The following is an 11,655-nucleotide window of genomic DNA, read 5'->3' as shown; positions in this document are numbered from 1 at the left end:
TTGTCTCTATCCACCTTGTCTATACTCTTCATAATTTTGTAAACCTCAATCAGGTCGCCCGCCCCCCCCCCCCCCCCCTCCCCCACCCCCCACCACTTCCCAATCTCCTTTTTTCTAATTAAAATAAACCTAACCTATTCACCTTCTCTTCATAGCTAGCACCTTCAATACCATGCAACATCCTCATAATCCTTCTCTGCACCCTCTCCAAAGCATCCACATCCTTTCGGTAATGTGGCGACCAGAACTGTACACAGTATTCTAAATGTGGCCGAACCAATGTCTTGTATAATTTTGACATGACTTGCTAGTTCTTATACTCAATACCCCGTCCAGTGAAGGCAAGCATGCTATATGCCTTCTTGACCACTCTATCCACCTGTGCAACAACCTTCAGGGTACAATGGACCTGCACTCCCAGATCTCTCTGCCCATCAACGTTTCCCAAGGCTCTTCCATTCATTGCATAATTCACTCTAGAATTAGTCTTGCCTAAATGCATCACCTGTCAGTTGTCTGGATTGAAAACCATCTGCCACTTTTCCGCCCAACTCTCCAGTCTATCCATATCCTCCTGTATTCTCTGACAGTTCCTTATGCTTTCTGCTACTCCACCAATCTTCGTGTCATCTGCAAACTTGCTGATCATACCAACAGTGTCCTCTTCCAGATCAGTTATGTATATTACAAACAACAGTGGCCCCAACACTGACACCTGTCGAACACCACTGGTCATAGAGATGTACAGCATGGAAACAGACCCTTCGGTCCAACCCATCCATGCCGACCAGATATCCCAACCCAGTCTAGTACCACCTGCCAGCACCCTGCCCATATCCCTCCAAACCCTTCCTATTCATATACCCATATAAATGCCTCTTAAATGTTGCAATTGTACCATCTTTCTCCATTTCAAGAAACTCCCTTCAACTACTACTCTCTGTGTCCTGTTGCTCAACCAGTTCTTTATCCACCTAGCTAGAACACCCTGCACACCATGTGACTTCACTTTCTCCATTAGTCTACAATGGGGAACCTTAGCCTTACTAAAGTCCATGTATATGACATCAATGGCCCTTCCTTCATCTATCAACTTGGTCACTTCCTTGGTCACTTCACCAAAAAGATATCTCCTTCCCCACCCGTGTGCACCTTCCACAGGGACCATTCATTCCGCGGCTGCCTTGTCAACTCTACATACTCCCCACCAACGTCTCCACCACACCTGCTACATTTCCCTGTAACCACAACACTTGCCCCTACATCCCACTGCTCTCCTCCGTCCAAGTCCTCAATCCTTCCAGACCCAACAGAGATTCACCTGCACTTCACCCAATCTAATCTATTGCACCACTGTTGCCGATGTGGTCTCCTCTATATCACGGAGACCAACTCAGACTCAGGAACTGGTTCACGTAGGACCTACACTCTGCACACAACAACCCAACCTTCCAGTTGCCGTCCATTTTAATTCCCCCTCCCACTCCCTTGGTGACATGTCCATCCTTGGTCTCCTCCACTGTCAGAGTGATGTCAAACATAAACTGGAAGAACAACATCTGATATTTCACCTGAGGAGCTTACAGCCCAATGACTTCACCAGCTTCAACATCCCTCCATTCCCAGCCTTATCCCATGTCCAGCCTTCCCTCTCCTCCCCGCCTCCCTGACCTGACCTCCCCTGTCCATCTTCCTGCTCACCTCTCCACTCCACCCTTACCATTGAACAATCACCACAACCCCCTACCTGCATCCACCTATCACCATCCACCTACCCTTCCCCCAGCCCCACCCCCCTCCCTCTATATACTTCTAGACTCCCTTCTCCTCCCCGAAGCAGATGATGGGCTTTAGCCCGAAATGTTGACTTTCCAGCTCCTTGGATACTGTCTGACCTGCTGTGCTTTTCTAGCTTCACATTGCCAGAACATTATTTGGGTCTCTGGATTAATAGTCAAGCAATAACACCACTGGGCCATTGCCTCCTGATCAATGACATATCTCACCAAGTACATATAATCTTTCTGTTCCTTTCTCACTCAGATTACTGAAATCTGCATGGGATAATTGCCAGATAATTGATAATCAGATGCTGTGAGTTACCTTCAATCCTCCTCAGAGAAGGTTGTTGGTTTAACTGAAAGATAGCCTGTCCAACAGTGCAGCATGCCTTCTGTAATTAATTGACACTTCTAATTCTTACTATTCTCACTGAGTTGACAACATATTTAGGATCAGTCTGTCATTAATGACTGAGGAAGCTCAGAAAGAGTGTTATTTGACCTTGCCTCTCCCAATAACCCTCCACAGTGTGCACCACCATCTGCTAATCTGCAGCTCAGAGACAAGCTCCCTGCTGACAGTAGCTGCCAGACAGGAGAAGTGGCATCTGCCTTTGACTATTTCTGGATTTAGTATTAATAGTTCCAGCCTTTCTTAAGCCGTGGAAGTTAGCAACAGGGATCTGGTGACCTAGTTGTTGTGAGCCGTTGACCTGCTGTTTGGTCTCATGACGTGTCTCTCACGCAGGCTACTAGCTTACAGTCTGTTATTTATTTTGTTAAAATTCCAGCCAAGATCCTGGTTAGCTCTCATTGTCTGCTTCTACATTTTGACAATGTTCAGTGTCATTTTTAGCACAGCTATGAATTCTGTGTCTTAAGGTCCTGCTCCACAGCTACCTGATGAAGGAGCAGCTTTCCGAGAGCTAGTGCTTCCAAATAAACCTGTTGGATTATAACCTGGTATTGTGTGATGTTTATCTCAGATAATGTTGAAACTTTATTGCTGGAACAGCACAGCAGGTCAGGCAGCATCCAGGGAACAGGAGATTCGACGTTTCGGGCACAGGCCCTTCTTCAGGAATGAGCAGAGAGTGTTCAGCAGGAGAAGATAAAAGGTAGGGAGGAGGGGGGAAGATAATGTCGAATAACTTGTCAAAATCAGACTGTTGATTTGTTTGGAAGTTGAGACATTACATGGAGACCATGGATGTGACAGAGTTGAGGAACTCTGCTGCTGAGTTAGCTCACTGTCTTGATTTAGTCTCTTGTTTCAGGTGAACAATAGAAGACATTCATTCTCGGAGAACTCGGCATCATCAACCTGATAGCTCCCACTGACAGGTCCCAGACTGGTATCAGCACAAAGAGCTCCTGATGATAACGCACAGGTTGTACACTGGGAGCTCTACACATGGTGCAGTCAGAGTACTAGCCTCTATGCTGTGAACTGTACTCCTATATTGTGATGATGCTGCTCCTTCAACAAGGTCCTTGTGTTTTTTTCAGAGAGATTATCAAAGACATCGTTGACTCCCCTGTGGAGATCGTGAAGAGCACCAAATTTCTTGGCAGCCTGGCAGAGAATCTCACCTGGACCCTCAACACTAACTCCATAGCCAAGAAAGCCCAGCAGCGTCTCTACTTCCTGCACAGCTGAGGAAACCCACCTCCCATCCCCCATCCTCACCACATTCTACAGAGGGTTCAGTGAGAGTACCCTGAGCTATTGCATCATGGCCTGGTTTGGGAATTGCATGGTCTCAGATTGTAAAACCTTACAGCGGATATAAGGACAGCTGAGAAGATCGTTGAGGTCCTCTTCCCTCCATTACTGTCATTTACACCACATGCTGCATCCGAAAGGCCAAGAGCATTGTGGGAGATCTCTCACACCCCTCACTCAAACTCTTCTCCCTCTTGCCACCTGGGAGAAGATACCGAAGCATTCAGTCTCTCATTGCCAGACTGTGCAGCAGTTCCTGTCCCATGCTATCAGGCTCGTTAACACTGTATGATCGGACTTGTGCTCATCTGAAATTCTTTCGTATTGCTGCTAGAAAAATGCCTGTCATTCATCATTCTTTTATAACACTGTAACTTGTGTGTTTTACACTTCTTAGCACTTTATGTTGTGTCCGACTGGGGAGTTTGTGCTGTCCATGTAGCACCCTCGGTCCTGGAGGAATGCTGTTTCATTTTTACTGTAGTGGTTGTATTTCGTAGAAATGACAAATAAAAGCTTCCCTACTCTAAAGGCAGATTCCGAAAAGCCTAGGTTTGAATGGTTTTATGGCCAATTCGATTATAGATAACAGATACTGTCTCGGACAAAAGACTTTTAAGTATTAAAAAAAACACTAGTACAATGAAAGGTGAGTGGTCAGTTCTCCCAGCTCAGCTTTCCTCTGGTTTGATTTGGTTTATGGCAGTCTGGCTGTTCACGGAAAGCTGTCAGGAAGCCAGGATCCAAGAGAAGTAGGTCCATGCTGACCCTTCCTCTCTCGCTGATCTCTCTCCTGTTAGACCCTGTATTTCAGTATTGTTAGATTAGATTACTTACAGTATGGAAACAGGCCCTTCGGCCCAACAAGTCCACACTGCCCCGCCGAAGCGCAACCCACCCATACCCCTATCCCTACATTTACCCCTTATCTAACACTACGGGCAATTTAGCATGGCCAATTCACCTGACCTACACATCTTTTGGATTGTGGGAGGAAACCGGAGCACCCGGAGGAAACCCACGCAGACACGGGGAGAACGTGCAAACTCCACACAGTCAGTCGCCTGAGGCAGGAATTGAACCCGGGTCTCTGGCGCTGTGAGGCAGCAGTGCTAACCAGTGTGCCACCGTGCCGCCCACTTTTGTTTGTGTTTAATTAGGAAATCTTATAAATAAATTCTGTTTTGTTTAAAACTAAGTGGTTTGACCAGCTGCATCACTCCTGGAATATTCACTTTACACCTGCTCAAAACTACGAGCAAAGTTAGGGTCTGGGCTACTTTTTTGATCTGATTTGAGGGGGTCTGCCCTGGTCCATAACAATATAGCCATCCGAGGAGATAGACTCTCAGTGCACCAGCAACTGTACGCATGACTACGTAATTTATATTTGTACTGAGATCCCCCCTACACAACTTCAAGCACAAAGTCCTTGACAGGAAACTGCAATGAATTATTCCTGTAAAATCCACCTGCAGTGTTAAATAAAAGTGGAAAATTGAGATCCCAGTGAACAAGGAAAATATATAAGGAATATCCCAAAATAAAACCATATTAGCTGCTGGATTTCCATTACTGTCATGAGTTGTGAGTGTGTGATGTCAGTATTTGGACTTAATGTGCAGTTTGAATTTCTGGGACTGATTCCAAAAATCCCTCCCCAACTCAGGCAGTTGATCTTGTTTCTCAAGTTCCAGTTTCTCAATAATCGTGACAGTATTCTGAATTCCAGGCAGATTCTGATAATTGGCCAGAATCATAAAGGTTTTCTTCTTGTGTAGATAGTCATAGAGATGTACCACTCAGAAACAGACCTTTCAGTTCAACTCATCCATGCCAAACAGATATCCCAACACAATCTAGTCCCATTTGCCAGCACCCAGCCCATATCCTTCCAAACCCTTCCTATTCATATACCCATCCATATGCCTTTTAAATGTTGCAATTGTACCAGTCTCCACCACTTTCTCTGGCAGCTCATTCTATACACGTACTACCCTCTGCGTGAAAAAGTTGCCCCTTAGGTCTCTTTTATATCTTTCCCCTCCCACCCTAAACCTATGCCTTCTAGTTCTGGACTCCCCCATCCCAGGGAAAAGATTTTGTCTATTTATCCTATCCATGCCCTTCATGATTTTATAAACCTCTGTAAGTTCACCCCTCAGCCTCCAATGTTCCAGGGAAAATAGCCCCAGCCTATTCAGCCTCTCCCCATAGCTCAATTCCTCCAACCCTGGCAACATCCTTGTAAATCTTTTCTGAACCCTTTCAAGTTTCACAACATCCTTTTGATAGGAGACAGAATTGCGTGCAGTATTCCAAACGTGGCCTAACCGATGTCCTGTACAGCCACAGCATGACCTACCATAGCAAACGTCTTCTTCACTATCCTATCTACCTGCAACTCTACTTACAAGGAATTATGAACCTGCACTCCAAGGTCTCTTCGTTCATCAACACCTCCTAGGACCTTACCATTAAGTATATAAGTCCTGCTAAGATTTGCTTTCCTAAAATGCAGTACCTTGCATCTCCAAGAATTTTCTCTTTTTCTAACTTGGCTTCAGTGGAACAGTCTTTATTGAGTGTAAAGAGTCTATCAATCTAGGCCTGACCCTCTGACATCCCCAACTGTGACTAAAATTTATTCTTATCATTTATTCCTAGTTATCCTTGAGAAGATGGTGGTGAGCTGCCTTCTTGAATCGCAGCAGTCCTTGGGTTGGAAGAACATCCTGTTGTTAAGGAGGGAATTCTAGGATTGTGACACAGTGAACCCGAAGGAATAGCAATATATTTCAAAATCTGGATGGTGTGTGGCTTGGAGGGGAACTTGCAGAGGGTGGTGATCCCATGTCTCTGCTGCCCTTGTCCTTCTTGATGGAAGAGGTCACAGGATTGGAAGGTGCTGTCAAAGGAGCCTTCATGAGTTGATATACTGCATCTTGTAAATAGTACACATTGCTTCTACTGTGCACAGTTAGTGAAGGGAGTGAACGTTGAAGGTGGTGGATGGGTTGCTTTGTCCTGGATGATGTCAAGCTTCTTAAGTGTTGTTGGAGCTGCACTCATTCAGGCAAACGGGGAGTATTCCATCACACTTCTGACTTGTGCCTCTAGATGGTGAACAGGCTTTGTTAGTGGGCAGGAGGTGAGTTACATGCCACGGTATACCTAGCCTCTGATTTGCTCTTGTAGCAACTGTATTTAAGTCGCAAGTCTAGTTGAGTTTCTGGACACTGGTAAGCCCCCAGGATGTTAATAGTAGGGTTTCAGTGATGGTAACACCATTGAATGGAGGAAGAACTGAAGGATATCTTTATTAGTCAGGAAATGATATTGGGGAAATTGATGGGGTTAAAACACACCAGGTCTCCAGGGCCTGATGCTCTGCATCCCAGAGTACTTAAGGCAATGGCCCTAGAAATAATGGACACATTGGTGATCATTTTCCAGCATTCCATAGATTCGGAAGAGTTCCAATGGACTGGAGGGGAGCTAATGTGACCCCACCTTTTAAAAAAGGGGTGAGAGAAAACACAGGGAATTATAGGCCGGTTAGCCTGACATTGGTGGAGGGGAAAATGCTGGAGTCAATCATTAAGAAGATAATAACTGAGCATTTCAAAAGCAGTGGCAGAATTAGTCTTTGGCAGCTTGGATTCACTAAAGGGAAATCATGTCAAATCTTATGGAATCTTTTGAGAATGTGACCATTAGAGTGGACAAGGGTGAAGCATTAAATGTTGTGTATCTGGACTTTCAAAAGGCTTTTGATAAGGTTCTACACAACAGATTAGTCAGGAAAATTAAAGCTCATGATATTGGAGGTAATGTATTGACATGGATAGAGAACTGGTTGGTAGACAGGAAGCAGGGAGTTTGAATAAACAGGTCCTTTTCAGAGTGACAGGTAGTGATGAGTGGAGTACCTTAGGGTTCAGTGCTGGGACCCCAGCTATTCACAATATATATTAACGATTTGGACGAAGGAATTGAATGCAATATCTCCAAATGTACAGAAGACACTAAGCTAGGTGGCACTGAGGAGGATGCTAAGAGGCTGCCGGGTGACTTGAACAGACTGGCTGAGTGGGAAATGGAATATGATGTGGATCAATGTGAGATTATCCACTTTGGTGGCAAAAACAGGAAGGCAGATTACTATCTGAATATTGGCAGTTTAAGAAATGGTGAGATGCAACGAGACCTGGGTATCATTGTAGAACAGTCGCTGAAGGTTAGCACACAGTGAGGAAAGAAACCTGTGTAATTCTATTGCACAGGAAGCTTTTGGGGCCAATTCATTAGATATACTCAAGAAGGAGCTGGACATGGCCCTTGTCGCTAAAGGGATCAAAGGATATGGAGAGAAAGCGGGAGTGGGATACTGAGATTGCACCATCAGCCAATGATCGTATTGAATGGTGGAGCAGGCTCGAAGGGCCGAATCGCCAAAGGTAGGTGCCAGTATTGTTACTGTACCAGAAGAACTTGGCTAAGGGAGCAACATGCTCTGGAGCATGTCTCCAATATTATTGCCCAAATGTTGTTAGAACCTGTAGCCTGTGTAGTATCCTGTGTCTCCAACCATTTCTTGATATCATGTGGAGTGAATCAAATTGACTGATGACTGATATCTGTGATGGTGGGGGCTGCTGGAGGAGGCTGAGATGGATCATCCACTCAGCACTTCTGGCTGAAGATTGCTGTGAAAGATTCAGCCTTATCTTTTGCACTGATGTGCTGGGCTCTTCCATCATTGATGAATGGATATTTAGAAGCCTTCTCTTCTAGTAAGTTGTTTAACTGTACAGCACCATTCACAACTGGATGTGGCAGGGCCACAGAGGTTAGATCTGACCTGTTGGTGTGGGGTCACTTAACTCTGTCTATTACTGGCTGCTTATACTGCTTGGCATGCAAACAGTCCTGTTTGGTAGCTTTACCAGGTTGACACCTTATTTTTAGGTACTGCTCCTGGCATGCCCCCCTATATTCTCCATTGAATCTGGATTGATCATTTAGTTTGATGGTAATGGTTGACTCAGATCTATGCTGGGCCATGAAGTTACAGCTTGTGTTGGAGTACAATTCTGTTGCTGCTGATGGTCCACAGCACCTCATAGATACTTAGTCTTGAGTTGCTAGGTCTGTTTGAAATCAGTGCAATTAAGAACAGTGATAGTGCCACACTTTCAGTGTGAAGGTAGGACTTCAGCTCCGCAAGGACTGTGCAGTGGTCATGGATATTGTCATGGATAGGTGCATCTGCAGCCAGCAGATTGGTGAGATGATGTCAAGTATGTTTTTCCCTCTTGCTGGTTCCCTGATCACCTGCTGCAAACTCAGTCCAACTGCTATGTCCTTTAGGACCTGACCAGCTCAATCAATGATGTTGCTGCCAAGTCACTTTTGGTGTGGACATTGAAATCCCCCATCCTTGCCACCCTCAGTCTTCCTCCAAATGTTCAAAACAGAGGAGAACTGATGTATCAGCCGAGGGGTGGGACAGGATATATCCAGGAGTGGTGATGGTGATATTGAGGACATCGTCTGTATGATTCCGTGTGGATGACTATGTCAGGCTGTTGCTTGACTCGTCCATGAGAAAGCTCTCCCAATTTCAGATGTTAGCAAGGGTGACTTTGCAGAGCTGTTTCTGCTGTTGTCTTTCCCAGTGCCTGGGTCGATGCCAGGTGCTTTGCCCAGTTTCATTTCTTTGTTGAGACTTTGTAGCGATTGATACAATGAGTGGCTTGCTGGGCCATTTCAGAGGGCCACATTGTTGTGTGTCTGGAGTCACGTGTAGGCCAGACCAGGCAGATTTCTTTCCCTGCCAGATGGGTTTTTCCAAAAATTGACAATAGTTTCAGTCACAAGTGGATTCCTAATTCCAATTTTTTTTATTGAATTCAAATTCCACCATCTACCCTGAAGGGAACAAAACAAGGTCCCCAGAAAATTAGCTGAGCTTCTAGATTAACAGTCATTTGATAACACCACTAGGCCATTGCCTATACTATGCCGGGGAAATTAAACTCCCAAACAGTGATCAATATTAAATATTATCACTCTGCTATTGATAAGCCTCATCCCGCACTATGTGCAACGCCCAGTGTACAGGCTGTATCTTTTGTAAGGAGAATTTTGTGTTGATGCCAGTTCAATACAATGCTGATTATTTAGTCAGAATTTCCGATTCAAACACTTGAGAAAATATAAACATTAATTTCAGACTGAACTTCCTACCTCTGTCACTGTTCCACTGGTCAATCTGTGATTTCAGTTTATTGAGCTGTTTTCTGGATGAAGGTTATGTCAATCTTGTTTCTCAGATATTGTGGGTTGTTATAGAAGCATCATTCCAAGTACCCTGGGTTGTTGTGGTGACTGGAACTAGTTTTTCTTTACTAGGGCCTAAGTCAGTGTCCCAGTTTCTGTCACAACCTCTTTGCTGGTCAGAGTGTGAGCATGATCTTAACAGTATCCTTAGCCAGGACCCGTCAGTGGGAGGTATCAGACTGGCGATACTGAGTTCTCAGAGAATGAATACCCGCTGCTGTTCACCTGGAGCAAGAGACAAAACCAAGAGAATGAGCTAACACAGGAGCAGAATTCCTCGACTCTGTCATATCCTTGCTCTCCATTTAATCTCTCAACTCCCAAACAGAACAATTATCTGATGCCGAAAATTTGTTCTACAATAGCTCAAGGATAAATGAGCTCGGGTGGCAGATGACAATTTTTATTAATTCATTCTCAAACTGAGTGTCCCTAGCTGGGCCAACATTTATTGCTCGTCCCTAGTCGCCCCTTGAGAAGGTGAGAGTGAGCTGCCTTCTTGAACGACTGCAGTCTATGTGCTGTAGGTAGACCCACAATGCCCTGAGGGAGGGAATTCCAGGACCCAGCCACACTGAAGGAATGGTGATATATTTCCAAATCAGGACGGTGAATAACAATTTGCGCTCAATGAAATGACACTGAACATTGTCAAAAAGTGGAAGCAGACAATGAGAGCTAATCAGGATCTTGGCTGGAATTTTAACAAAATAAATAACAGACTGTAAGCTAGCAGCAAGCAAGAGAGATACATCATGAGACCAAACAGCAGGTCAAGCTCACAACAACTAGGTCACCAGATCCCTGTTGCTAACTTCCATGGCTAAAGAAAAGCTGGAACTATTAATACTAAATCCAGAAATAGTCAAAGGCAGATGCCACTTCTCCTGTCTGGCAGCTACTGTCAGCAGGGAGCTTGTCTCTGAGCTGCAGATTAGCAGATGGTGGTGCACACTGTGGAGGGTTATTGGGAGAGGCAAGGTCAAATAACACTCCTTTCTGAGCTTCCTCAGTCATTAATGACAGATTGATCCTAAATATCTTGTCAATCTTGCTTATCCAGTGTCAAACCAAGGAATGAGGTCTGGGACCCAGAGGTACGAAATGCAGTCTTTCAAGAAGTTTTTAAAATTAAGTCCCATCTGTGTTAGTTCAATTCTGTCATACCACAGGTCATTAGTAGGTTAACTCAATTGCCAAACAAACCAATTCTGTAATGTTTTAAAAAGGATTCTCACTTTGGAAATATCCCCAAAAAGCATCAGCATCAGTGGACCCATATCTCAGTGAGAGTCAGTTTGTGTGGGACCTGTACCCCATTGAGAGTCAGTGTGGGACCTGTACCCCACTGAGAGTCAGTGTGGGACCTGTACCCCACTGAGAGTCAATGTAGGACCTGTACCCCACTGAGAGTCAATGTGGGACCTGTACCCCACTGAGAGTCAGTGTGGGACCTGTACCCCACTGAGAGTCAATGTAGGACCTGTACCCCACTGAGAGTCAATGTGGGACCTGTACCCCACTGAGAGTCAGTGTGGGACCTGTACCCCACTGAGAGTCAGTGTTTGGGGAACCTCTGTCACAAAGCTGCTCCTTTTTTTTCCTAAAAGTTGTTCCATTTCTCAAGAATACTGTGTCCTTCATTTTTTTACAGAGGGGTCATAAAACAGTCTGGGTTCCAAAATGGCTGGGTTGGCACAGAGATGAAAGGGTGTTGGGAGGCCATTTTGCTTATACGTAAACAGTTGAGAATTTAGGCCAAAGCTTTTATGTTTTAGAAGTAACCTGTATAATGAAAGGGGA

General features: G+C 44.9%; 1 long non-coding RNA gene across 1 annotated transcript; it reads left to right on the top strand.

The window, feature by feature from the left end:
- Positions 1-2,573: 2,573 nt before the first annotated feature.
- Positions 2,574-4,044, top strand: LOC148141527 (uncharacterized). The gene is made up of 2 exons (XR_015752431.1): positions 2,574-2,899; positions 3,291-4,044. It is a non-coding gene; the product is annotated as an uncharacterized LOC148141527 (long non-coding RNA).
- Positions 4,045-11,655: the final 7,611 nt, after the last annotated feature.

This window comes from Chiloscyllium plagiosum, unplaced genomic scaffold, assembly GCF_037043375.1.
Source record: "Chiloscyllium plagiosum isolate Xiang-an unplaced genomic scaffold, Cpla_swu_hap1 HiC_scaffold_32, whole genome shotgun sequence".
Classification (NCBI taxonomy): domain Eukaryota; kingdom Metazoa; phylum Chordata; class Chondrichthyes; order Orectolobiformes; family Hemiscylliidae; genus Chiloscyllium; species Chiloscyllium plagiosum.
The sequence above is the reverse complement of the archived record's forward strand: the minus strand, read 5'-3'. Positions and strand labels throughout refer to the sequence as shown.